At 39.2% G+C, this 26,566-nt stretch overlaps 1 protein-coding gene across 2 annotated transcripts in view; it reads left to right on the plus strand.

The window, feature by feature from the left end:
• The window catches only part of sm (heterogeneous nuclear ribonucleoprotein L), a 162,174-nt gene that overhangs the window by 77,871 nt on the left and 57,737 nt on the right, over positions 1–26,566 (plus strand). The gene's annotated exons all lie outside the window — the stretch shown is intronic.

Consider the following 26,566-nt stretch of genomic DNA (forward strand, 5'->3'; position numbering starts at 1 on the left):
CCGTTGTCAGGAGAACGAGCCGTTTGCGAGGAGAGGCCGTTTCGCGAAAATAACATATTTCGCATGCGGTGAAATCATCTCTATGAATCGCGGCGCAGGTCAACCGCGTATAATTTCGGGTCACAGTGGGATCGACGAAGAAAATTTCGTCGAGAAAATCTTTAAGAGAAAGCTATCCGGTGGGAGGGGAGTGTATAAAGTAAAATCTCCAGAAGGATCGTCTGTAATAAAAAAAGTCTACGGTTTTGTATAACAATACAAATCGAAAAGAATCTCGGTTACGTTCGATTTCTACGTATATTTTGAACACTGTAGCGAAATTGTAGAAATATAACAGACTGTTTATTCTGTACATATTTCACAAGACAATTTTGCACTCCGGATATTTATTGTCCCGAATTGTAGCTATCTGAAGATATTCTTTCCCAAAATATTTTATATTCATATGTCAAATCTTGAAAAATCACAATAGCAAGATAAGACAGATGAAATAATATCTGAAAAGTACACGGAGGAATAGAGGAAAAATAAGGATGTATAAATTCATGAATAACACATTTTTCAGAGAGTAGTGTATTTTTCCGATTTTGAGCGTTGTGATTTTTCAGTATTTTGCATTTTTTCGACGTGTTATTCCTGAATGATGACATTTCCGAACAATATATTTTCGTTGTGCCGCTCCACTTTCCCGATTGCCGGCTCTTTTTCGGGACTTGACGTGTCTATAAATCACCAAATCACCAAACATGAAGTTCTTTGCCTCTCGATATTGCGGATGTACCTACGGATGCGGAAGACTAATAACTTACAGTAATTAAAGTTCGCCGTTCCATAAGTCTCGCTTTCAAAAGATGCTCAGTGCGCTGCTTTAAAGTTTTCAGCGCTTTTGTTAAATTTACGGGTTTACCCGTCATAACGCAAACGGCTTTACGGAGATTTTTTTTTTGCCTTAAGAAAGAAAGCCATAAATTTGTTATGCAAATTATTGTACAACAAAACTGATTAGTAGCGATGAAATAACGGTGAATTGAATCAGGCTTTAAACTTAGAAATACACTTGAGCTTTATTACAATTTATTACATCGAAGATTCTGCTAAAATTTATTAATTAAAGTTGTAGAATTTATTTTATTACGTTTATTTATTGTGTATATATATATATACATTATGTATAAATCCGTTGAAATAAAGTCCACTCCATTAGAACACTTTTATTCTGAAACGCAGGTATAATTTTACGAGGAAAGGGCAACTTCCTGAACTGTAGTGTTCTCGGTAAGCTGTTCTCGTCCAATCAAACGAGCGCAATATTTTATTTCCATTATCCGGAAACTGCAAATATAATTACGAGCGGACGAATTCGCGAGTTTATTCTGCAGCACGTCGCCGCAGTTTGACCGAATCAACGCGATCCGCTTGGAATACGGCATGGCAGTGCATGCGAGTTGCAGAGAGCGTTGTTTCGTGTCGCTCTTCTTCGAAAGCCGGTCACGTACGTATCGATTGCCAATCGAGAGATGCGCGTCCGTCGTCCTCCTCCGCCATCGTTCGAATCCTTCTTCGCATTTACCTTTCCTCTGCCTCTCGAACGTCTCGTCGAGAGGCAACGGACTAATTTAAATACTTGTTGCCCCGCAACGAGCGTCGCGTTTTTTTACAAGAAAACTTCGCTCGAAGAAATCACGGCGATTGAGATTCAGTCGCTTCCCTCGCGTTGCCCAAATGTGATGCACGAGATAGATTATTAAAAATTGCAAGGCCTTGCTACCCGGAAAAATCTAGAAAACCTAGAATTCGGGGAATTTACTTGAAAGATCAGGGAATTTTTTTTTTAAGTTAAGCTTTTTCTTATATTTTATCTTTGTATTATTTAATCAGTTTTTCGATTGAATTGTTAACAACAATAGATCCATCTAATTTAATCAAAACACACTGACTTTACAATTAATCCAATATTCAATATTGAAGATGACTCTTTAGATGCAATTTTGTTTAACGAAGACGGATATTTATTTTAATAGTTTTCATTTATAAAAGTTGAATTTTATTTATGCATTATATAAGTTTTTATTTGTAGCTTTTGAAAATAAAGTTTGAAAATTTTATGCAATATAAAATATTTACTTTTAGAGTTTTTACAGGTTTTTCAAACCTTTTTCAATTTAAATATTAAAACTCGAGTGATTTATAAACTATAGTAAAATATAGTACTATTTTACAAACTTTTATGAATGAAAAATAAAAGATTTTGGGTAAATATAAATATATTTATATTTGTAAGATATATTAAAAATATTTAAAAATATTTTACTTGGAATTTTTGACAAATTGCTTTGAAAATCAGGAAACTCAGAGAATTTTTTTTAGCAAATACCCTGAATAGCCAACTTTTTAAGTTTCTAGACTATGTTCAAATTATTACCATCTTTTTATCTACAGATCCTCATTTAATAATGGAAATGAATTTCTCGCGGCAAAAATATCGAGAGGACACAATTATACGGATAAAGACTACCGATTGGTCAATACGTCTAATACATCCATTCATATTTTGCTATTGACGCATATTATAATAATTTAATTCTAATAATTCACGCACTATTCAGCATTATTCTACGTAACCAAATCGTGAATTATAATTTTCATAATTAATATCGTTCGAACAGACGCCATAATTAATTTCTGTATAGAAATGCCGGATATAAAATAGAAACCCAATCGGACCCTTGAAGCGAATCGAACTATCAATCGCGATTATATCATTAGCGTTCGCACTACGAAACAAATGGCGGGATGCGAGACGGTCATTAAACAGCGGAGACGATTATATGCGGCATCGACCGTCCCGGAGATACAATGGACGGGGCACGCCGGCTGCTAAAGGTTATCGCCGGAATAAAGGATTCCACCGCGACGTTTTGAATCACGGCTCCGCTCTCCGGGCCTTCCGAGGTGGAAGCGGCGCGCGCGCGCGCGCGCGCGAGGTTTCTTCCGCTCCTTTCATTCCCGGCACGTGGCTTTGTACTTTTGTTCCTCCCGGAGTTTGCGGCAGTTCTGCGCGGGGTTTCTTCCGCTTGGAATCGCGCTTGCAGCTCGCTAATTGGCGGGTCCGTCATCGGCCGCGCACGTATCCCGATTATACGTCGCGTGCGTGCCCAGACAGTCGAAGGGATTTGCTCGCGTGTGTCGAGATCGAGAGATCGGGAGAACGACGGTTTCCCCGGTCTTCCCGTCTCCGGGAACTAGCACTTCGTGACTTGACGTGCCCGGAATGGAAACGCCTCTCACCGCGAATTTAAAGTCGCGGAGTCGCGGAGTCTCGTTAGCGTGGCGAGAAGAGAAAGCGCGGGAAGGGGGGGAGGGGAGGGGAGACACGTCGTTTTCTAAATTATTTTCATAGCCCTATTATGGAAGATTGTGCTGTGACATAATAACGACGTTGTAGGAGCGACCTCACTTGCCGCGGATTATAAGCTGTGTATTTTTCCTGTTATTCGGATAGTTCTTCGTTAGGGAAGAGAAATGAGATATTGCAGCGTCCATTTTTTGCAATCAAGATAAACGTGTAATTAACTTACTTTGCTTAGGGGATGCGATTACGTCATGTTTTTATTAGACGTTTTGAAGTAAAAAAGGGAAGCGCATTATGCAGTAAAGTCATTATGCATTTTCCTGGGACAGGTTCCTTGTTAAGCCTCGGGGAAACGTGCGATCGCTCCGGTACGAAGACGTGATACGGTCCTTAATCGCTCGATAGTCAAACGTTCTTCGTTCCAGGGTAATTGATCGATCACCGGGTAACTTCATCGTGGATTAAAACGGGGCGTGGGTCGATCCATTACCGTAAACGACCAGCTAGCAGAAGCTATCTAGAATAAACGACTATGCCTAGCGGACTGGCGCTATATGGGCATAGTCATTTATCCAGGTGACTACGGTACCGTCGATGCTTCATAAAGAAATTTGCACGTTATCGCGCCGGTGAAATTTCACGATTGCGTCTTCTGGACGACGAGTGCACCGCACGAGTGAACTGGTCCGGAAAGAACTACCTCGGCATCGCACTTGTCACGCCGACTGCGCTCTGCGACGGCACTTCGAATGCATTCGAGACAAATCGAGCGACGCGATTGTACATTTGTCGACTGACTTGATAATACAGCGAGTACGATGCTGAAAGCTTTCGGCGGTAAAGAGACAGAGAGAGAGAGAGAGAGAGAGAGAGAGAGAGAGAGAGAGAGAGAGGGAGGGAGGGGAGGGGAGAGAGAGGGAGGGGAGGGGAGAGAGAGAGAGAGAGAGAGAGAGAGAGAGAGAGAGAGAGAGAGAGAGAGAGAGAGAATATGAAAACTTCGATAAGATATATTGTGCATAGGTATGAGCAGCAAAGTACAGTGCGTTTCTTGATGACGGCGCTTAATTTCCCTAATGCATTTTCATAGAAATTAATTGAGGTCTCTTTGATGGTATTAATTATGGTATATTACAATGACCGATCGATTGACCTAATTGTGCAACAACGTATGATCTTTTTCTCACTTGTTTATTACATTTGTAATACGTTGTTTGATGCGCGAATACCATTAGCGAAATGGCCGTAATATTTTTTTTTCATTCGTTTGCACGGTCGAAAATAATTGTCGGTTCGTGTTCGGAAAATGTCGGTCGACGATAACGCCGAGAGGCATATTCAACGTGACATCGTCCATCCTGGATATTCCCTAAGGATTCCCGCCTGCCTCTATGATATCCTAATGTAGTTAGTTACGGTCTCATTAGAAAATCACACGGTCGAAGAATTATTACTCCTAATAGCGTTTTGAATAATGAGATGAAAGGAGTGAAGTGATTCAGCTGAAGTTAATTTTATAGAAGAAATAATTAAAAGAAATGAGTAGATCTAATAAATAATAATTAAATGATACATCCCATTTATTTTATTATTTTAAATTGTAGTGTATTTTTCAAAAGACATTGTTTAATTTTACAATTAATTAAAATGGTCGCAAAGGAGTCGTAATTATAAATAATCGTGAATTATTCACTAATATAATTATTCATCCCACAAATATCGAAAGGAAAATTAAAGCTTTATTATTAGGAACCAGCGAAATATATTTTGCTGCTATATTTTCATGTTAAGGGCTTATAAATAAACAATACTAATTATTCCTATTGTTAGTAATATCGGCGTGATCAAGCAGCGTAATAATTCGACATACGCGACGATAATACCGCTACTGTAATTCGGAATGGAGGTAATCCTGTAAATCGTCGCAAGCCAGAACATGTTCCCGTTCGTGTCCCAGCGGTACACCCCCCCCCCCTCCTCCCCGAATTCCCCGCCGTGGCATCTCTCTCTCTCTCTCTCTCTCTCTCTCTCTCTCTCTCTCTTCCTCCCTCCCTCCTTCCCTCCCTCGCGTGTCCGGAACTTTATTAATGTTGAACACAGGCGGAACAGGTATCTCAGATAATGAGCTTAACCGAAACCGATGTCGGCACCAACGATTGACACACTCGCGCGCATGTTTCCGGAATTTTCCGGTGATTTTACAGCGTAAGCCCGCCGGCGGCGGCAGCACGCGAACGGCGGGGTCGCCCGAAACCGCCGTATATCCGCCGCTTGCGGAAGTTGCATGTGTTCCCGGCAGGATTGACGTCAAGCAATTGAAATAACGAATGAGCCCGTCGCTGCTCGTCCCGTCGACATTATGCATTACGCCAGCTCGGCGATGTAACTCCTTTTGCTCTACGTCTCTGTTAATCATCATTTATAGTCATCTGTGTTTCCTCCTTGTGACAATTCGTTGATTTATACACTTTTATTTTTATTCGCGATATTTGCTCGCGATAACACCGTAAGCATCGGTCTTGAGATAACAGTTGCGTTATAAAACTGTGGATTATGTGAGGAGAATAGGGGGCTTCGGGCTGAAAAGTTAAGAATTCAGAGTTGAAAATTGCGGATTTAGAGTTGAGAATTGCGGATCGAGGTATTAAGAAATTCGTAGATAAGAGCGGAAAATCGAGTTGAAAAGGTGAAAAGCCTGATATGAACGTACTCCATTTCTATTAAGCTTTTTATTTGCGAATTTTTCGATCAGAATTCTAGTTTCCGGGAAAATCGTCGTGTACGCGCCTCGATCTTATGGCGACTGAATATGGGGACCGCGTTCACAGCTCTCTTTTCACGAATTAAATTGCGGGAACGTTTGCCTTCAATACACGGGAAATCTAATTTTCTTTTACTCCCGCGAAAGGTCTTCGACAGCGTTTTGGTACGAGGCGAGTGATCCGGCCGGGCGATATCGAGTTTCCCGAAATTTGGTGGGAGTGGGTATAAAAGTTTCTGAACTCCGAACTGGTTTTCGATGTCACAGTGTTACACTGACAGATTTTACGATCGCATCGTGCACTTCGAGTTTCAGACACTATTACTGCGCCATTCCAATTTATGTCCTTTGATACTTTGGTACATCGACATCATTCTTCCAGACGTAAGATTTCTAAAGGCATCTCTGATCATTCTCGTCCATTCCGGCAGTCTTTTCTATCGATGAAAAATGCAGCATATCTGATATTCGATTCGAAATATTTTTTATAAATAATAATTTAAACGTATCCTTTAAACGATATTATAGTTATATCATATCTGATCGATAACGACGTTAAATTGCAAATTTGCACAAATATTGAATGCTGAAAGGGAAAAAAATTGTATTATTCTATTTCGAAATAGAGGTATATATATATATATATATACAAATATGTACTTACGATATTTGTGCTTATTTTTATTTCGAGATGGAACATCGCAAAATAGTTCTTTCTCTCAAGATTTAATATTTGTGCAAGTTCCCGACGTATCTGATGTATCGATAAGATACGATCGCACACGTACACTTCACAGTTCCGGGATACGATAATCTTTCTATCGAAGTTTAATTCCGGAAGTTTGCCGGCTCGATTGTTAATCTCATGGGTGATCGCCGCCGTCGTCTCGAATGGACGATAAAAATGCCTTGGAAAAAGTTCGGACTCGAGTGACGAGTATCGCCTTCGATACTCCCTTTAAAAGGATCCTCGGGGAATCACGCCGGTCCGGTATCACTCTTTGATCAATCTCCATTCACTCGAAACATTGAAAACTCCGCGATCTTCTTTCCATTCGGCTGTTCAAAACATCCCGTTACGTAAGGTATCCGTAAAAGAAGATTGCATCGATTCGAGGAGGTCGCATCATCATTATCATCATCATCATCATCATCGCGATGAAATTTCGTTCTTGGCTCTTTGGCGCATTTTACGTATAGTCACGTAGCAGGATGGCGTACTATGTGACCGGAATAAAACGGATCTCGTGTTTACGGGAATTTTCTCGGTCGATCCCTATTCGTCGCAGATAATTTCGCCCGAAGACTCGACGTTTGAGGTATGGATTTAAGTTTAGTATATCTTACATCATGTTACGTAACATAACGTCTCTTACACGCTATCTAACTGTCTTATTTTTGTAGGAAGTTACAAAACTTTCCGACTCCAACCTGATTCGAAATTGAAATGAACTCCGGACAAAATTTTGAACGTTTGTAAAATTTTGTCAGTTAACATCGTGACAAGGTTTAAAATTTTGCGCATACTTGTCCAGTCTTCTCTTCGATTGTTTTACATGAAGCGGTATATGTATTCAATTCGTCGGATTGTGCTACTGCGGTTTGAAGAATTCGTTATTTATAGCGACGGGGGGAGATTCCGGTACAGAATTAATAACGGGAATTCTGGCACATCTCAGCCGATAGAGAGCAGGACAACCCGCGTATGTTGTATCCATTTGTCTATCCAGCCACACGATCTCGCAGAAATCATGCATCGTGATGCGCAGGGCCGTCTTAAAGCACGTTAATAACAAACGAACTTTCGACACTTGAAAAAGTATTTCAAACGCAAACGTAAAATTTTATAGATAAATAGCTTAAAACAAAACGGATACACAACGGAAGGGGAAAAAAATGACAGAATATTTTGGCTAAATTCACGATAGGACAGCAAAAACAAAATTTATTCACGAATACCAGTTAGAATCGAACGAGCTTTGACTCGCAGCTTTTATTTCCGTGGAAAAAATAAAGAGAGAAGAGTTACGCTGCAGTCTTTGTTGACCACCGACTGGTGGGTTTGTGAGAACGGCTTTGAGTATTCGAAGGCGGCCCTGGCGGTACATGTACGAACATACGTAAGCACGATTGCTGTTATACTTGATGCGAGCCGCACTGGTGTCGGGCAGTGACGGATATAGACGGAGTATTTCAGACACGTGACGTTGATATGACAGAGACGGAGCCGAGCCGACGCGCGGTCAGCTTATATACTTCATTTGCCAACGATTAATTGGTGATACTTATGACGGATATACGATACCGTCTACTTCTAATGCGAATCAGCCGCCACGTAGAAATATTTTGAGACGCTCTCTCTTTCTCTTTCTTTCTTTCTTTCTTCTCTCTCTCTCTCTCTCTCTCTCTCTCTCTCTCTCTCTCTCTGTCCAACGCGTCGGAATTTCGTTGCGAAACGTCGCGATCGAGGCGAAACGCATAGGCGGGAGGCGTGTAAAAGCTACATTCTCATAATTCTCCGACATAATCTCTCGTATCGATTGTGAATAAATTTGTTACGCATGAGAAGACCGTTGAATAGTTAAACATTTGCACAACAACGTTGCGAGCGCGAGAGAAACGTAAACGCAATTAGCGCGAGTGAAAATAATTCGGGGAAAGAGAAAATGTCATACGTCTATGTATGCATGTATGTATGTTTGTTTTTTTTTTTTTTTCCGTCGATAAGCATTCGTTAATTAGTATATATTCGCGGAACGCTAATTAACGTAAACGTCCGATGTCACGAAATCGGATTGCCATTTAGATCCGCGTACTCTCTATAAAAGGATGAGGGCGAATTAATGCAAGGCTTTGCCATTCTTATCAACTTCGACAGAGAGAGAGAGAGCTTCCCTTTTTTCTCATTTTGCGGCTCTGCGGGGGATTAACTGACAGTTTCTCCGAGCACTTCGCCGAGATCTCTGCTCCCCGCTCGAGGCGTTATTGCGGGGGCGACGAAAGTTTGCGAGGGCGAAGTGGTTAGAGATCACCGAGCACCGAGTGGTCGTCGGCATGTTAATCGGCACGACAATGGACCTCATCGGCAGATTTCGCTATTTCCAGATTGACCTACATCCATCGAACGATTCTCTCGCTACCGGCATTAATTGGTCCTCTTACGTACGTACTCCATCGTAAATTCGGCATTTCCGGCGCGCGAGAAATCGACGTGTTTCCCGAAATCGAATTTGAAAATTTAATCTACGATTTAATCCGCCATCGGAAGTGCCATTTATTCTATGCGCGTTATTTCGGTAGCCCGAAAAATTATTTATCGACGTCACCTTGCGGCTTAGAGACGAGTGTCAGCCGCGAGGATATTCTCTTTCTCTTGCTGTCAATTGGAAAATGACATTGATATTTTTAACTTTGAAAATATTGTAGCAGCGCTAAGATTAGTTAAAAGTGACTTGCGGAAGTATTAAATTATTTAATATTAAAGAGACGCGTAAAGTGCGATAGCGAATTCATGATTTGTTTAAAGAATATTGAAAAATTTATATTATGTATGACGTTGTGCAAAAAGAAACCACCAGAAATTTAGAAACTTCTATAGGTTTTATCGGTAAGCTGTTTGCCAAACATATGTTTAAGTCTCTGAGCTCGGTCAAAGACATTAATCTTCGGAGTTAATATTTGACAAGAGGCTGATGCAAGAGCGTAGTCTTTTTCGCAAACCTCGTGATGTTTAACATAACACCAATCAATCATAAAAGACTGATATATTTTTTCATAGAAAAATATAAAAATTTGTTTTATTATGAATAATGCTAATCGAGATTATTTATATATTTATATTTAAAATATTGTTATTTTACTCGTTAAAAACGTCGATCAACATATATGAAAAAAAAGCGTCTGATGAATCTTCTCGGTTTTTTTTCCTTTTTTTTCTTTCTCTCCTACCCCTCCCCCCTGCCCATAAATCCTTGCTGACTCATAAAGTCTCCTAATTTTCTCGTAAAAATCGCAAGTTCGCCACGTTATGCAAGCATACAAATCGGACATGTTGTTCATCGAGAGGGTGGAGTCGCGTTACGTAAGGATCAGCGGAAAACAATTTCACTCTCTTCCTCCCTCCCTCCCTCCCCCCCCCCCCTCTCCCCCCCTTTCCTCGGATCGATGCACGGTGGCATTAGACACGCCCTTGGTCGAAGTCGGGTTGCACGATAACGAATCTCCCGATGAAGGTGCGACAAGGAGAGGAACAAAGAGGGGGGGGGGAAGTCCGCTCTCACGATCGTGAAGATTTCCGTGGGCGATCGCAAAGCGAACTGGCTTCCGCGTTCGATCGGGCCTTCCCTCAGCGAACTCCGCCCCGCGGAGAATGCGTTTGAATCACGAAACTCTCTTGTAGCCTGTTCTGAGTATTTATTCTGTTACGTAGCACTCGATGCCTTTATTATCTCTTTCGATCGTTGACTCTTCTGGCCAAATATTAGTTTGGGTTTTAGCGCGTTATTCTCTTCTAGATACAATACAAGACATTTATTTTTGGAAGAAGCACCAAAAAGATTAAATTATAATAATTGTGTGCGAAACAGACAGAGACGAGATGAGAGAAAATACCTAAAGAAAAATATTTATTTATACAGCCAAACTAAATATATGTTTGAACATGTCATTTGATATTTTTTTTTTTTTTTTTATTTCCAGAGCGATTGATTCGGCTATTTGATTGGTTTACGTAAGTCATTTTGCGAAAAAGTGAAACTATGACGGTAGCCGATTCTAGTGGCAATTTAGTTAATTAACGGACAATAGTAGCGCCAGCACGCAATTCCGCCGGTGATGTCGGACAATTTTTATTGCCGGCCAAACGTTGGCTTGAACAAACGAGAAACGCAATTATCGAGGTCGGCGCGTGTAGGCAGGTGGAACGTCCGTTTCCATATGGGACTCGTCGGCCGATTCAAAGTAGACACGCTCGGAGACCGTTCGCGGGGTCAATTTGATGGAACCGGATCGACCGCACCGCTGCGGCGAACGAATCGGGCGGGTCCCATTGAGGATTCAAAGCGATTTTATTGGCCCGTTTCGCGATCTCGTCGCGGAAGTCGGTCTACGGGGAAACGAAATGTTCGAGACCGAGCGGCCCGGACGAGCAAACGCGTGAAACTCGTTACGGCGAGCGGCGCCCGAAACGGCGCTTCCGAAACGAACTTGGAGAAAAAAAGATTACGACGGAGTGCCCGGCGTGACGGGCGAATTGGATTTTGTCAGCAACTAGTGGCCGAGATTCGCCGACGGATAACGTGATAGGAAGCACATCTCGCGGCGAATTTCGCGAAGTAATTAACCCACATAGCAGTCACAATGGCGCTAACGAAGATTCGGTCGTCGATTCAACCGATGACGTCGACGCCGCATCGGGTAATTAATTTCCTCGGCTGCGGTGGTTCGGGTCGCGGTGATTTTCCTTAGCTGCGCTGTCAAAGTTAACCGAAGACGTCTTTCGAGATTACGTCCAGTGAGAGAGCAGTGTAAGTTGAAATGTGTCCGTTAAAATTCGATTGAAATTAATTCAAATTTTAAATTAATAAATTTTCGATAAATATGTTTAAATTTTAATTAAACGTCATTTTTTTTTCACAAATTTGAAGTACATCTCGGTACATGTGGTAGAAAAAAAAAAGTGTGATATCTTAGTAGTATTTTACGATATTTATTTAACAGCAAGCAATAAAAATGCATAACTTCCAAGATTACGCGAAAACATGTTGTGTTACGTTAACGTGACGTTGTCGCATTAATAAATATTGACGTCGTTAATTTTCCGATTGGAGGAGCAACGCGGGACGCAGTGGAAAAGTTTAAACTACGTTCGCCGCGACATTGGCCCGTAAATAAACACGATGTAGCGCAATTATAAATGATTCCCATCGCGATGCTGCAGCATGACGCGTTTCAATTTCCGGTCGATTCCGTCGCAATTAATGTCCACTGTTGAATCGCGATGCGCGAGCGTCATGAAATGATATTTTGGAATAATAACGATAGAAGCGGAATAATCTTGACGTTATTAATTTCCGGTCTTGTACAATATAATCCGGTAATCGCGATATGTGTGACCGAGAGATAGATCTCGTCTATCTGAATTCATGTAACGTGCGCTCCCGCAGAATATTTTCTATATCACGTTTTTACAATTCACTGCGTGTCCCGGCTCATAGTTTCTACACACCACGTGTGCCCAGGGTGGTACCGGAAAGATCGACGTAATAAATTTTCTTTGCTTCGCGAGAGAGATACCGTTCTTCGTGCCGATACGACCGGAAGAAGCGTGCTTTAGCGCAGAAACGTCGCGCCATAACTGCGCGAGGTGCATCTTTGAAATATCCCATTCGCGTTTAAGGGCGAGCAACTTTTCGCGGTGAAGAACGCTATTTTCCTTACGAAAGCTTGTATCTTGGCTCGTTTATATTTTATCTCGTTATTTCAGATAAAAAAGCGTTGCGATGACCTGAAAAAGGGATCGTCTGTGCGTAATTGCGAAATATAATGTTTTTAACAAATAATAAATTTAATAAAAATAATGTAAATATAAATAAAATGTATGTTTTTTTTTCTGATGGATAAAACTAAACTGCTTTAAATTCCTTTGGATGTCAATGCGCAATTTAAAGTGGGTAGTTGTATATCGAATTTTGGAACATAAAATAGAAGTGTGCAGAGACGATGGCGCCAAACTTTTTAAAATAACTTTTCTGCAGGATTATATGTATAGTAGAAGAAACGTGTGCTTTGAATCTAAAATAGTTTTATGTTTTTCTCACTAATACTTTGTTTCTCGAAGAACTATTAACGTGAAATGAGGACTCATAAAAGATATATAATATAACAAAAAAGCTCGTAAAATTCTTTTTCTGGATTGAATAAGACTGTTTCGAATATAAAACACAGCCACGCATTATTGTGAATTCAAAATGTCACGAGCAATAATTTTTTTAATTTTGATTGTTTATCTAAATATTACCATGAAACCTGTAACATACGAATAATTTATCATAATGAAATTATGAAAAATTCTGAGATTAAATATTTTTTCCATGATTAAACTTTGCAAATTATATTCTATATGTAATATGTTTTTTTTTAATTGAAATCGTAATGTCCGCCTATTAATTTTAAAGTTCGGAGAAAGTTTGTTTAACTGCACAAAGTGGAGTCGAATTACGTCGTGGCATCGGCAATATTGCCAGATGGTTAAACATCATCGCGTGCACACGCGCGTGTTGGACCTGGCCGAAAACGTTCACAGATCACTAAAGTTCGCTAACGACCCATAACTCTTTCGGTCCCCTTTTACCTCGTCCCTCGAACTACTCCATCCGTGTGCACGTTTATGTTTGTATGAAAGAAACGACGGTTTCACATTCTTGCCGGAAGAGGAAAAAGGAAGGACGCGACTGTAATGGGATTCGAATGCGTGAGTGGTACTTGTTTCAGTTTCACCTTTGTAAAAAATTGGAATTGGAAGCCACTTTACAATCCAATAACGTATCCCTCTCGAGTGTAATTGGAGTGATGTCAAGGTACGTTAAAAGAAAAAAAAAAACTCTGAAAATGTATCGGAATAAAGTATATGCATAAAGTTTTTATTAATCCGTTGAATAAGGTATTTATTGGTCATACAATATGTTCTGATGTATCTGAATTTAATTATCGATAGATTAACGCTTCTAGAATCATAGCTACTCTGTGATTCGCGATACAAAGTTAATTATCTGAAGTTTATGCGGGAAAAACGTGTGATAAAAGCAAATATTGTAACGTAGAAATCAGTTATATTTTATTTATGTATACAATATTTATTTAATTACTAAATATTTATTTAATTACTTGTCTTGTATTGGGATGTTCGACAGATAGTAATAATATTGGATTTCTTTTAATTAAACTTTATTACATTTTACATTTATATTTAATTACAAGCCGTTATTTACTATAAACAGTTTCTCTCTGTAAATGCGATAATTTTAAAATATGCAAAAAATTCTGATCGCTTGGTTACAATTCTCGCCCCAGTTGACCGCATCAATTTACCTCGCGTTAATTTCGAATAAATTCGCGTGTGCAGGATAGTTAACGTTATGAAAAATATTTTCTGGCTATAATCAGTTAATTAAATCTTTATTGAACAAACAACGGACAAACGGACGAGAATAAGTTATCGGCGTATCTTCATCGTGACGATCAACAACGCCGACAGATCGCGGATGCCGAGACGAGCTTTTCCATCAATTACGAGTGTGTTCGAGTGTTATCGTTTTTTTCGTAATTGGCATTTGTTCTCAAGAGGCGGAACTGATTTTATGTGCGAGTGACGTCAAAGAAGGCGAGAGAGAAGTCTTTAGGGAGACAGTCGCAACCCGAAAATGCTCGTCGATGAAGTCCTCACGAGCAAACGTCGATTGCTTCACTCTCTCGCGTCATGTTCCCGCACTTGTTTCAGAAATAGACATTGTTGTCGACGACGTGCTTCATTAGCATATTCTTCCTGCGCATCTCCGAAGGAGAGTTCGCCTCGGCCACGTGCGTTCTTCATTTCTCTCCTTCGTTAATGAAGTCATCAGAACTTTGAGTTAGAATAAGCTAAATTTTAACATCAAGCTCAGAAAATTAAAAAGTTGCAAAGATATTTAATGAAATTAAAAAAAAAAGAATTGATTCTAAATATTAGTGAAACCAACGAAAATTTGGCCGTTGCGAAAACGCTTCGTATATTTATGAGTTTATTAAGATTTGGATTGAAATTGAAGTTGCATAAGAGAGGAGCGACGCGCTCTCTCGTTACTGTCAACTTTGTATTAACAGTTGGCATAAACTGTAAAAGAAATTTAAAAGGAAAAAAAAAAGACAATAAAAGCGAACAATGTATCTCTCTCTCTCTCTCTCTCTCTCTCTCTCTCTCTCTCTCTCTCTCTCTCTCTCAATTGTTTTACGGAGAAATCTTTTATCTTTGCGTAAATTATATTGCGACAATACCGCAGCATACCGATCTGGACGCAAATTCGTTTATATCTCGTAAATGTCGCTAAAACGTTGCGTAGCATAAATTACGATGGTATTGCGTCCACGAGAAATAGAGTACGAGCTTAATACGATCGTAAATTCGCAGTATAACGAGACTAACGAACATCGATGGTGGTTTTAAAACAGCTCCGACGATGTTATAACATACGATATGCCAACGTCTACTGGGTAGATTTCGGCGGACAATATAATAACATTATACAGAATTATAAAGAAACATATCGCGAATAAATGCCAAGTATGCGTGTACAATTTGTGCAACAATTTATGATTAATATTTACCACTTGGAGATTAGATTTGGATTTCGTAGCGGAAGCGATGTGCAGTAATGTAAAGTCAACTGACGGAGAAGTTGCTCTTGAGCGGTTTATATTTGTTCTCCAAATTTTCTTGTTTACGGAGCTTTACTTTTGCTCGTCTCTCGTGAGTTTGGCACCATCTCAACCTTGTGATTAATGCAGTGCGGCCGTGGCTATCAGCTGACAGTCAGCCGCAGATCAGAGCTTCGGAATGCCGTTCCTACATACGCGGCGCAATGAACGCGACGCATTCGACGTTTTCGAGTTAACGTTTGTAATTAGATAGATAGAGCGGTGGTTTATTTAGAAGCCAGCCTGGTCGGTTTGGAATTTCAGTACACCCCACGCACGATGCAGCAAGCGTTACAGCTCGAGCATATAATTTGATTGAATGGATAAGCAGGGCATTTGAAAATCTGGGACACGGATCTTTTTATTATTGCCTATCAAGATAAAAGTTGCATGGCTAATCGAAAGTTAGAATCAATTTCACATTCAGACGTCAATATGACGTGACGTGAATATCGATGAAGCGGTATTACGCATGGATATTACAGATTAATTATATTCCGATACGTTTGTTCTTTTACATTATATTTCAAGTGCCTTTCTGTAATTTTGATTCTGTATGATATCTCGAATGTTATTAAAATTTAAATTATTTTGAATATTATCTTTTGATTGAGTTTAACGATTTTCTGAAACGATCGCTGAAATGATGTCGAACAAATCCTCCATTTTATTGATACCTCAACGTTAAAATAGTTTTTTAATTCAACTTTTATAGCTGAAACTGTTAGATCTCGGATTACCATATATTATCGAGAACCTTGCGGAACTTTTTACCGCTCGGGATTTTTCAAGTTCTTCGAATTACATGGAGTGTGGGCGAAATGAATGTCGACTCTTTCGATGAAGTTCTAATTTTCGCGCGACTCGCAATTGCCGAACGTCGCGGACGTTGCGAAATTTTGTGTCATCGCGTAAACGCGAGATCGCGAACGAAGAGAAAGACATCCCTCGTTTTTGTATATTCACGGTAAACGTTTAATATTTACGCGTCCCATTCGCATTTCTCCGTAACCCACGTTCTTATAAATAAATATATATGAATATTTACACGCGTATACCGCATGCAGTGCAACGGTAGCGCGCAAATAAATGTGCATCTATGTGTGAACGTTTAGATTAAATTTAAAATATGCAGGCGAAATTCCATAGAATGCAAAATAAACCCACACACAATGAGCGTGGATTTAATGAAGCGATAGTTTTTACTTTTTCCATTCGTTTTATGAATAATAATTTTTGCATATTGACATCATTTTGTTTTGCTAACTTTAGAAATTTTTAATAAGAGTTTCGTATGGGAAAATGAGGGGAGGGGAGGGGTAATCGACTTTCAGATTTGATTATCGATTTAGGAATGCAGCTTCGGGCTGCGTTGAAAGTCTGTTGATACGTGATTCGCGATAAAAGCAATTGTTCCAAATTTATATATATAAATTCAATTAAGAAAAATAAAAAAATTATAGGATATTTAAGATCCTCCTGTCGAGCAATGCTCCATCTATTATCTTATTGTTTTAAAAAGTTTATTTTTGTTTCTTTTTTGGTATAAAAGTGAAATTCGATACACCTTCACGATTTCCATTTAATTACAGCAACGCGCGATAATACCGACGTCACTCGCTTTAAAGAGGTATTCCAAGGTATTTATGCATGAAAACCATTAATTAGGACAAGGTAAAATAAAATGGAATAGGACTTAATCAGCTATTAATGTATCGCGAATCGGTATTATATAACGTCAATCGTTAATAATTGGAACATCCACTGTATGATGCTCCACATGCATATTAATTTTCTCGAAACACCATGATTGAATACCAAAACGCCGTGTCAAGGTTCTCGCCATTTTCTCCCCGATATGCAAATTTAAGACTATATTAATTATAGTCGCGTATATATAACATCGTATTCCGTTTCGCCGGTCCATTAGGACGACCGATGGATAGCACGCGATATACGCACGTATTACGTAGCAATATCGCCACGGGGCATAGCCAGAAATTGTAGTAATTAATACGGCCACCGCTAATTCGCGAGCCGTTAACCGAAATAACGCGGCCCACGTAGCCGCGTTTATGACGATACCGCTTTCAGCGATAAATCGCATTTGCAGCTTTGACGCAAACAGAAACGTCAACGTCAGACGAGAAATGAACGCGAGTAATTATCATTTGTTCTGTAGAACGTCGTGCTTTCAACCGCACGACGGAGGAATCCCCCAGAATCTTTTTGCGCGAAAATTGCGCGTGGAAGGGTTGTACTTCCTCCGGTTCCAAAATCATGCACGGTGCTGTTTAAATGTCCCATTCGGATTCCTTTTTCTTCATTTATCCGGCGGTAACGTGAATACCGATTTTTTAGCAGACAGCGAACATTGAAATGAAAATCGCGAGTGACGTTAATATTTAATATCGAGCTGTCCGTAGCTGCAACGAGATTTTGTGTGTGTGTGTGTGTGTGTGTGTGTGTGTGTGTGTGTGTGTGTGTGTGTGTGTGTGTGTGTGTGTGTGTGTGTGTGTGTGTGTGTGTGTGTGTGTGTGTGTGTGTGTGTGTGTGTGTGTGTGTGTGTGTGTGTGTGCCACTTCTGTCATACGTAAGTAAAATAAAGATTTTTCGAAATGCAAACGTGTGAAAACTTGGCGCGCGTCGCGGGAAGATTTTACATCTTTATGCGTTATTCGGAGTTATTCCGATATTAATAAATTATTCGACAAAATAAGATCGTTAAATGTGTATAAATGTACGCGAGATTAGTTTTACGCGTGCTTTATGTCTTGCGTGTTCCGTTCGCGCATCCCCGGCCAGTTTTCGTTCATTGATTACGAGGACGGTATGACGGCGTTGAGGGACGCGCGTTGAAATAAATCTGGCCGCGATTTCGACAGATTCCGGGATCGCGCGCCGTTTCCACGTGGGCGACTTAATTTTCGCGAATACACGCGTGCCGTTGAATCATAGTTGACGTGACTCAGGCCGCATTGCTCAAAAGTGCGTTGCGACCGTCGGCCGATGCGAAAACTGGCCGCGGGCGTGACAAATTTGACAGGACTGACAACGCGGCCGGGCGATTTCCGAAAGTTGGCGCGTCTTAAAATTGCGGAAACGGTTTTCATCTCGTCGTTTACACAAAAACATGCGTTTACAAAGCTGCACGCTCCTTTTTAAACACTTGCCGAAATCAAGTAAGAGCTTAAATAGGAGAGTTCTTTGGTTAAATAGAAATTTAAATAGGAGAGTTTCTTTGTAAATAGAAGAGAAGATGGTATTATGGCTACCCATTTACATTTTGTACAATAACTTTGTCAATAATCAATATTGAAAACTTAACGATTATATTCACCAAAGTGTTATTTAATAGGTTTTAGATTCAAAGTTATGAAATGTTTATTTACATTGAGTATTTATAAAAAGTATAGCGACACTGCATAATATCGAAGAGGGACAGGGATGTTAATATGAGCCATCACAAAATTAAATTTAAGAAATTGATTTTGTTTAAAAAAGACAATATTTTATTATAAAATGATTTGTTTAAAATGAAATGTTAGAAAAATCAATATAATCACGAAATGTTAAAATAGATAGAGATAGATGTTGATTTATTTTAATTAGAAGATCACTCACAGACAAATTGCGAAGAGGATAATTTTTACAAAATAAACTTTCAGATTTTTAAATTTTTTGACTAAACTTAAATTATTATCGAAGAATTGCTTTAATATGAAAATCTCGAAAGTAACTATATAACTAGTACGCTTAGAGAATCTCGTTATATACACATACATAATAATACACTCAAGTTTAAGAAGAATAAAGAGATACGTGTAATACTAAAATATATTTTGGAAGAGTTTCAAAATACTCGAAAATAAAAATGCCTTATAACAAATGTTTAATGGCTAATTGTGTACTGGCATATTAACGCTATTGCGTAATGACGGACTACTAAATAAATGATTCCTTAAATAATTACTAGAATTCGTCATCTAATATTAAAAATATTACGAATGGTTATAATACACGGTCCACAATACATCTTCTCCTTTATCAAATTGAGAAACGAATGTTTACCAGAGAATTTACAGTAGAATTTTAGTAACAAATGGCGAAATTTTCATCAATAGAAAATCGCTTGTACGTAAATTGAAATGTCAAAATGCCGATGGCTTTCAAGTTATGAGCGGTCGCAAATGAATGACTTTTCGCGAGTTTGGCTTGAGGGATATGGACGGATGACAGAGTTTGGTCTTTATTTAACTTCGAATGCTTTAACAGATCTGTTTGAGAATCTGATTGAAATCCGTTAGGGCGAATACAGAAATAGCAAAAGATAATAAGTAGATATGATGTACGCGGGTGCAGGCAGGATGTCGCGAGTACTTGAGGCGCAAATAGCAAGCAAGTAAATTTCTTTTTCGCGTGTCGCGCCACGGATACTCGGCGGTGCTGACAACCGAAATTAGACGTTAAACCGCACGCTCTCGCTACGAGAAATATGTGACGTGTGCCATATTTACGATTCTGAATCAGAAATAGAGTTCGAACAGCAGCCTCGCGCGTACGAAACGACAATTACGCGAGAGAGTTTGCGCCATAATATCACTGTTTACATCAATTACGCGTTTAAAACCTGCAGCAAACCTGTGCATGCGGTTGTCGGATCGAAAGCGATATTTTATCTTAATGAATCTACAACACGCGAGCGCGGGAAAATTTATTAACGCAGAAATTTTACAGAAATACGGATTATCTTTGAGGACAATAGGAGTCTCTCTCTCTCTCTCTCTCTCTCTCTCTTTTTATTCTCTTCATATATTTCTGGTCTTATGCGATGAATGCGACTCCAGGGCACATTTCTATGTCGATCGTACAGATCTCGTTTCCGGGCTTTTATTACTCTTTAACCGCGGATAGACCTCCGACACCGATGACGTTGCACCAGACATGTAGAAAAAAAGAAGAAGCTCCCATCGCGGAAAAGTTTGCCCCGCGGAACAAAAGAGGCTGCAAGCTCGTATGTTTCCACTCGCTCTATCTTTCTCTCTCGTTCTCCTTTTTTCCTGGTTTTTTTTTTTCGCCGAAGTAGCTCACGGGGGAGAGATAAAAGCGCATCGGTACCGTTCGCAGTATCGGAGGCGAATTTTATGTATCGCCGCTCGTCAAGCCTGCCAAGCTGTCAAGGCTCGAGTGATGGACACGCTTAGACATTTTTATCGCGTGCAAATACGCGCTGCCGCCATCGGAAGTGTGCTCGCGATTAATAAATAATATTGCCTATCAGGAACGATGTTTACGAGCCGATCATTTCTTTATTTCGTATATAGCCTCTCCTCCATTACTATTATTTATTCCCCGTACGTTCGTTTGATGCGTCGTAACATTAAATATTCATTTTTCCCCGAATTAAAATTTTCAGGAGAACGCGAATTCAACGCAAATTTTTTTAAGCTCAAAAATATGAGTGGAGAATCACGTTTTGGCGAAATATTGTATAAAGAAAGAGAAAAGACTTAATACCATTGTGTGGAGCATTTAATTCGCGGCGTTGATTACCTCGTCCGTTCGCATCGCTGAACGCGTTTTTCCGCAGGGTCGAAAAAAAAAAAGAGAGAGAAAGAGGGAGAGAGATAAAAGGAAATCGTAAAGGACTGGAGAAAAGTTATCGGAGTTTTATGACGATGGCTACAACGAACGGGGCAACGAAATCTCACTCGTTCATTCGGCTCTCAACTCGCGTGCGTTTGTTTTATGTTCTTCGACGCTGCGAAACTCAGTGGCAGATTACGCTTGCGAGTCTTCGCGAAGCGGCTTACTTGGCGCGGTATCATCTTCCTTTATTCGACGGAGGAATCACGAATCCCCCCTGCCGGCCCCCTGCATTTCTGCACGTGCGAAATGATCGTCACGTTCCACGTTGCTTACGACGAAGTAAAAAAATACGCGCACCCACGGCAATTTATGTTTATCGCGCGCTCGGAGTTCGATAGCGCCGAACAATATTTTAAATATTCTTTAATACGATAGCATTTACATTGAACGTAAAGGTTGACGGGCCTACTTAAACCTCAATGCGTATGTAAAATATTAAATTACGTAACAGAATGTTATTTTCTTTACGCTCGATACGAATCCACGTCTGATTGCAAGATATTTCCAGAATTTTAAATAAATTCTCAAATGTTTTTTGCCCAATACTGCGAATAATAATAATAAAAAAAAAAAATATCGCAAATATTAAGAAAAATACAAAATTATCATTTTCAATTGTAGATTCCTCTTGCGATGGAAAATTGGGATAATGACGTTAGTTTGGAAATCTTCATTTTTTTCACTGGATATTTTTTCGGAGAGGGGGAATCTTTTAACAACGAGCTAAAAGCGGGTCAAAAGCGGCTATGATATGTACAACGAGAACGGAACGGAGGTATCGGAACGATCCGTTTTTGCTCTCGTCGACGATCATAAATCAGTAACGCGCCGTCTGATTCGCGGATCAATAAGAGTTCGGTTGGCTCGTTACGAGAGCGACGTTTCAGTGCGAAACAATAGTCCATGCTTTCCGCGTTTTCCGTTCCGCGGTATGAATCCGGCCAATGGTGCTATTCCATAGATTGCAGCAGGGGAGACCTGCCCGATTTTGGGACGTGTTATTCGAGCGATTGTAGATGAAAAGAAGTTTTATGAGGGAAATGCGTTTGATTCGGATCTTCACTGTTCAGCAATTATATTCAGCCGTTGCTATCAGGCATTGTGAACAGAAATTCTATATGCAATTTCTCTTTTTATTTCTATTTTTATGACAATTATCAAAGCTTGATGTGACTATCTCGTTTATCTTTTTTAGGGAAAATTACAGTTTTAATATAGTTTTTACTTTCGCCTGTCGGCGCGTACAATTTTTTCCACATAATCTCATGACGCTCAGCGTAATGTTATACCCAAGGTGTATTTTTTTTGAAATGTTTACAGAATTAAAATTTTAAATCCTTTCGAGTGACATCTCACAGATTACTAAAGTAAGTTGTAAGTTGTGCGCCGATTATCCTGAGCTTTTTTTCATGAAAGAGATTACGCCGCGATGCAGATTTTAAATCTCTCATATATTTTTTAATTGTAATTTCAAAAAGTGAAATTCACTGGAATTTAAGCGCATAACAAGTTTTGACCCGCGCCGAACTATTAGCGCTCGAATGTTGTGCCGACAAGTATTGATTAACTATTATTAAGAGATTAAGATCGATGGAAAACCCTGTGGAATATCGTATGTAGGCCAGCTAAATAACTCACTACACGACAGTTTGTATTGACTCGCGAAACGATATTCTACACAAGTCGGAAAAGCTTTCTCGCGTCGCCGCAATCTACAGTTGCCAATTGCAGGTTTACATTTCTTTCAAGTGTACTCAGAACTGACTCGCATCATCCGGAATGAGATAATTTGTTAGCTAGCTCTTTTGAGTTTAAAAATAAATTTCTATTTTATTGCGCTATTTTATTGCGCGGCTATTATTCGTTGTACACAGAGGGAACGATTTCTTTGAATTTAATAAATTTTATTAGATTCAAAGAAATTTATTTTTTGAAATAGTCCAAACAAATCAATTATTGACTGATTCAATAAATTCGATGGTTTGATTTTTCAAATAATAAAGAGCTTTATTTTAAATGAAATATTTGTTTAATAAATTGTTTGAAAAAAATAAATTTTTCATCATATGTTTCAATAATATTAAAGGATCTCTTTCATTGAAACAATATTTAATCTAGCCAAACAAAGTATTATTTAGGTCCAAGATAAATTTTTTTTAAATAATAATATTTTTTTTTCTATTAAACAATATGGTCTAACGATAAAATAAAACTCTTAATTCAACAAAATGATGTTTAACAAAAAATTATGTCGTTTAAATTAAATAAATTCAAGTGAAATAAATAGAATTGCTAAATCTAAAGAAACCTTTTTCTTGGTGTATAATTCGTGTAGAAAGCGAAGTCGACATTATCTCTCGCAGGGCATCGTAAAGCATCGATTCTAAATCGGCTGCACTAATGCGCCAGCGGGATCCACCCGCAGTTCTCAATGCTTAACTCAACGTCCCAAATCCAATAAGAAGAGGCTCGTCCGTCGTCAGAAACGAAATGAGGTGCTCCAACGAGGCGAACATCTTCTCTCTCTCTCTCTCTCTCTCTCTCTCTCTCTCTCTCTCTCTCTCTCTCTCCCGTCGGTGAAATTAGCGTTTTCGAGTCGCTTGAATTATTCAACTACGCCCGCTACATAGCGCCGCCTTATCTTCCGGCTTTAATAATTTTCCCGGTCGTGCTGCGTTTGTATATATGTGTACGTGTGCGTGTACGTGTATGTGTGTGCGGCACGCAAAAGTCTGCCCCATTTGCTACTGCATATCCGCCAGAGGAGTTCAGTTCCTCTTCTGAATTATGAATATGGCGAGTGAGAGAACACAAAGGTCAAGTCTGTAGTCAGAAGATAGGAAGATAGGAAAAAAAAAAAAAAAGTTAACTTTTCCTTAAAAGTATTTTATGAGGAGGCTTATTATTCAACATACGTAATGCAAAGTGTATAAACATACTAAACTGACGATGATCCATCCTAATAAAATTTCTATGCGTAAAATTACGTTCTATCTGCTTATTACGGCACAAATTTTTTTCACGAAGGTTAACATTTCTCGTATTAAAATTTCGCAGTCGCGAAAGAAAATTCTCGCAGCCACTTACAAGTGACGCAATGAGACAGAGAGAGAGAGATACGAAGTTACTTTCTATGTGGATTAATGTCGGGAATGGCTAACACCGAGGCGAAGTAAACGGCATTACCTCACCTCGGCGCAATAAAGAGGAACTAATTTCGCTCTTCCGGGCGGCGCGGGTGGATGCAGGTCAGCCTTCTGCATTGCATGCACACAGGGGAAAATGATTAAGCCCGAAATATAGGGGCAGCAGCAGCTACATCAGGGTTGTATCCTGTTGAATAATTCTCGCGGCGACTTCAAAGCGACTTCAACGCCGTAGGTTAGCAATCTAAGCTTTTGAAAATTTCAACGCGACATGAAGAGGGCTTTGAGAATATGTTTCTCACGCAAACCTTCCGAATATCCTCGTACAAAATAGCTTCTTCCTCGAATTTAACCGGTGTGTTCTCCATTTCTCCGGAAGGAGGAATCCGCAATTAGTATTAATAACGCGACAATAGCGGCACGTGCAGAGTTCACGTGAAAAATCATCGGTTTTCTGTGAAGAATGAAAATAGTATTTTATACCGTCTGCTTGGAGTGGAGCACACGTGTAACTGTAACTCCCTGTAAATTGCGGCAAGATTGCCCAGAAATTGCACGTGCAATGAGCCGCACCGATCGATTGCACGGAAATAGAACCTACCATAATACGAGAAACAAGGATATTTTCTGCGGTGCAGAATGAAATTATTGAAAGTAGCTTTTATTCTAGATATAAATGTTTTGAGGAATAATATCTGAAAATGAAAGCCGATATGAGAGAAAAAAAATAATATAATTCTTTCGTATTAATGAGATTATATATATATATTAGCCGTAATTTTCCAAGAGAGAAGATTTGATTGATTGATAAACTGTATAAATACACTATAAATAAAGATTGAGATAATCAATACGATTTCAGGTTATGTAAAATATTGTAATCGAAAATATAAAAGTAAAAATATAAAAGTGCGCGCAAAAATCATTCTTAAATATAGATGAAACTACTAAATTTAATATTTCAGAAAACTCAGATGACAGTGAATTTATCGAAGAAAAATATTTTATAAAATTTAAAAATATCTGTATAATTTTTTATTCTTTTTTTTTTGTATGACATTGAAAAAAGTGATTTTTGTTAAAATCTTGCAGCTTCCATCTCTCTCTCTCTCTCTCTCTCTCTCTCTCTCTCTCCCTCATAAAAACGAACTATGAAAATAGAATGGTTATTTAACATCTTGGATAATAAAGACGTGTTAGCGCGTATTCGGCGCGACGAATAGCTTTCTTAAATATGATTAACTCGAAAAGAATCGCGCATTGCGCTCGCCTCGCGACCTAATACAACTACATTAAGACGACATCGTCTGGTTTTCTTTTCTTGGTTTTTTTTTTTTTATAATAAATCCTTTTAACAGAGCCTCTAGCTTCGTTACCACAAGTAAACGAACTTCGACCACATCTGACAGCCTGTTCTATTTTCTCGGCTTTTCTTCATATTTTTTATTTCACCAATTCTTTCTAATTGTTCCAAATTTTGACGAGAAAAGGAGAAAAGAAAATTTGGAAATATTGAGATAAAGCAAAATGTAATAAAGTTATGTTTAAAATTTTTTTCAAAAGTGATTAATAATTAGGATCTAAACAATGTTTCTTACCTCTATAAAATGCCAGTAAGCTTTTCTAAAGAAAAAGAAAAAAGAAAGAATAATGATCAGGAAAAATATTTCCGTTAATTTTCCTATAGTTTATTGCATCGAATTAAACGCACGCCTTCATGAAATGCATTATTTTACTTTCGCACATTTTATCTGATATTCGCGAGAAAAATTGATGCGAACCGCAGATGCGGTTGGAAATAAGAAAACAAATTCACCGAGCGAACGTGGAGGACGAAGATATATATTTCCTTGACGTGACCTATAAAGCCTTTCTCTTGAGATAACGCTCCGAAGTTATCATTCGAAGTCAACGTGTAACTTTATATGGTGGCTATAATGGCAGGAAATGTAATTGTAAAGCTCGTCTCAAGAGCGCGAAGCCGTGCCTGCCTGCCTGCCTGCCTTTCTGCCTTGCCCACCTGCAAAAAGGTGGAATGTGACGACTTATTGCAGGCGGGCGTTAACTTTTTCCGCTCGGCGCGGTTGGTAAACGCAACTAAGCTGGATCGCTGTATCTCTCCTGTCTACGCCGCTTTACTTTCCCTGCCCTGGGTTTTACTCGCAGAATTATTATCGCAGTAGACGACGGCGAGATATACCGGGAGCGGTT

This window comes from Pogonomyrmex barbatus, unplaced genomic scaffold, assembly GCF_055798465.1.
Source record: "Pogonomyrmex barbatus isolate J1 unplaced genomic scaffold, ASM5579846v1 scaffold2, whole genome shotgun sequence".
Taxonomy (NCBI): domain Eukaryota; kingdom Metazoa; phylum Arthropoda; class Insecta; order Hymenoptera; family Formicidae; genus Pogonomyrmex; species Pogonomyrmex barbatus.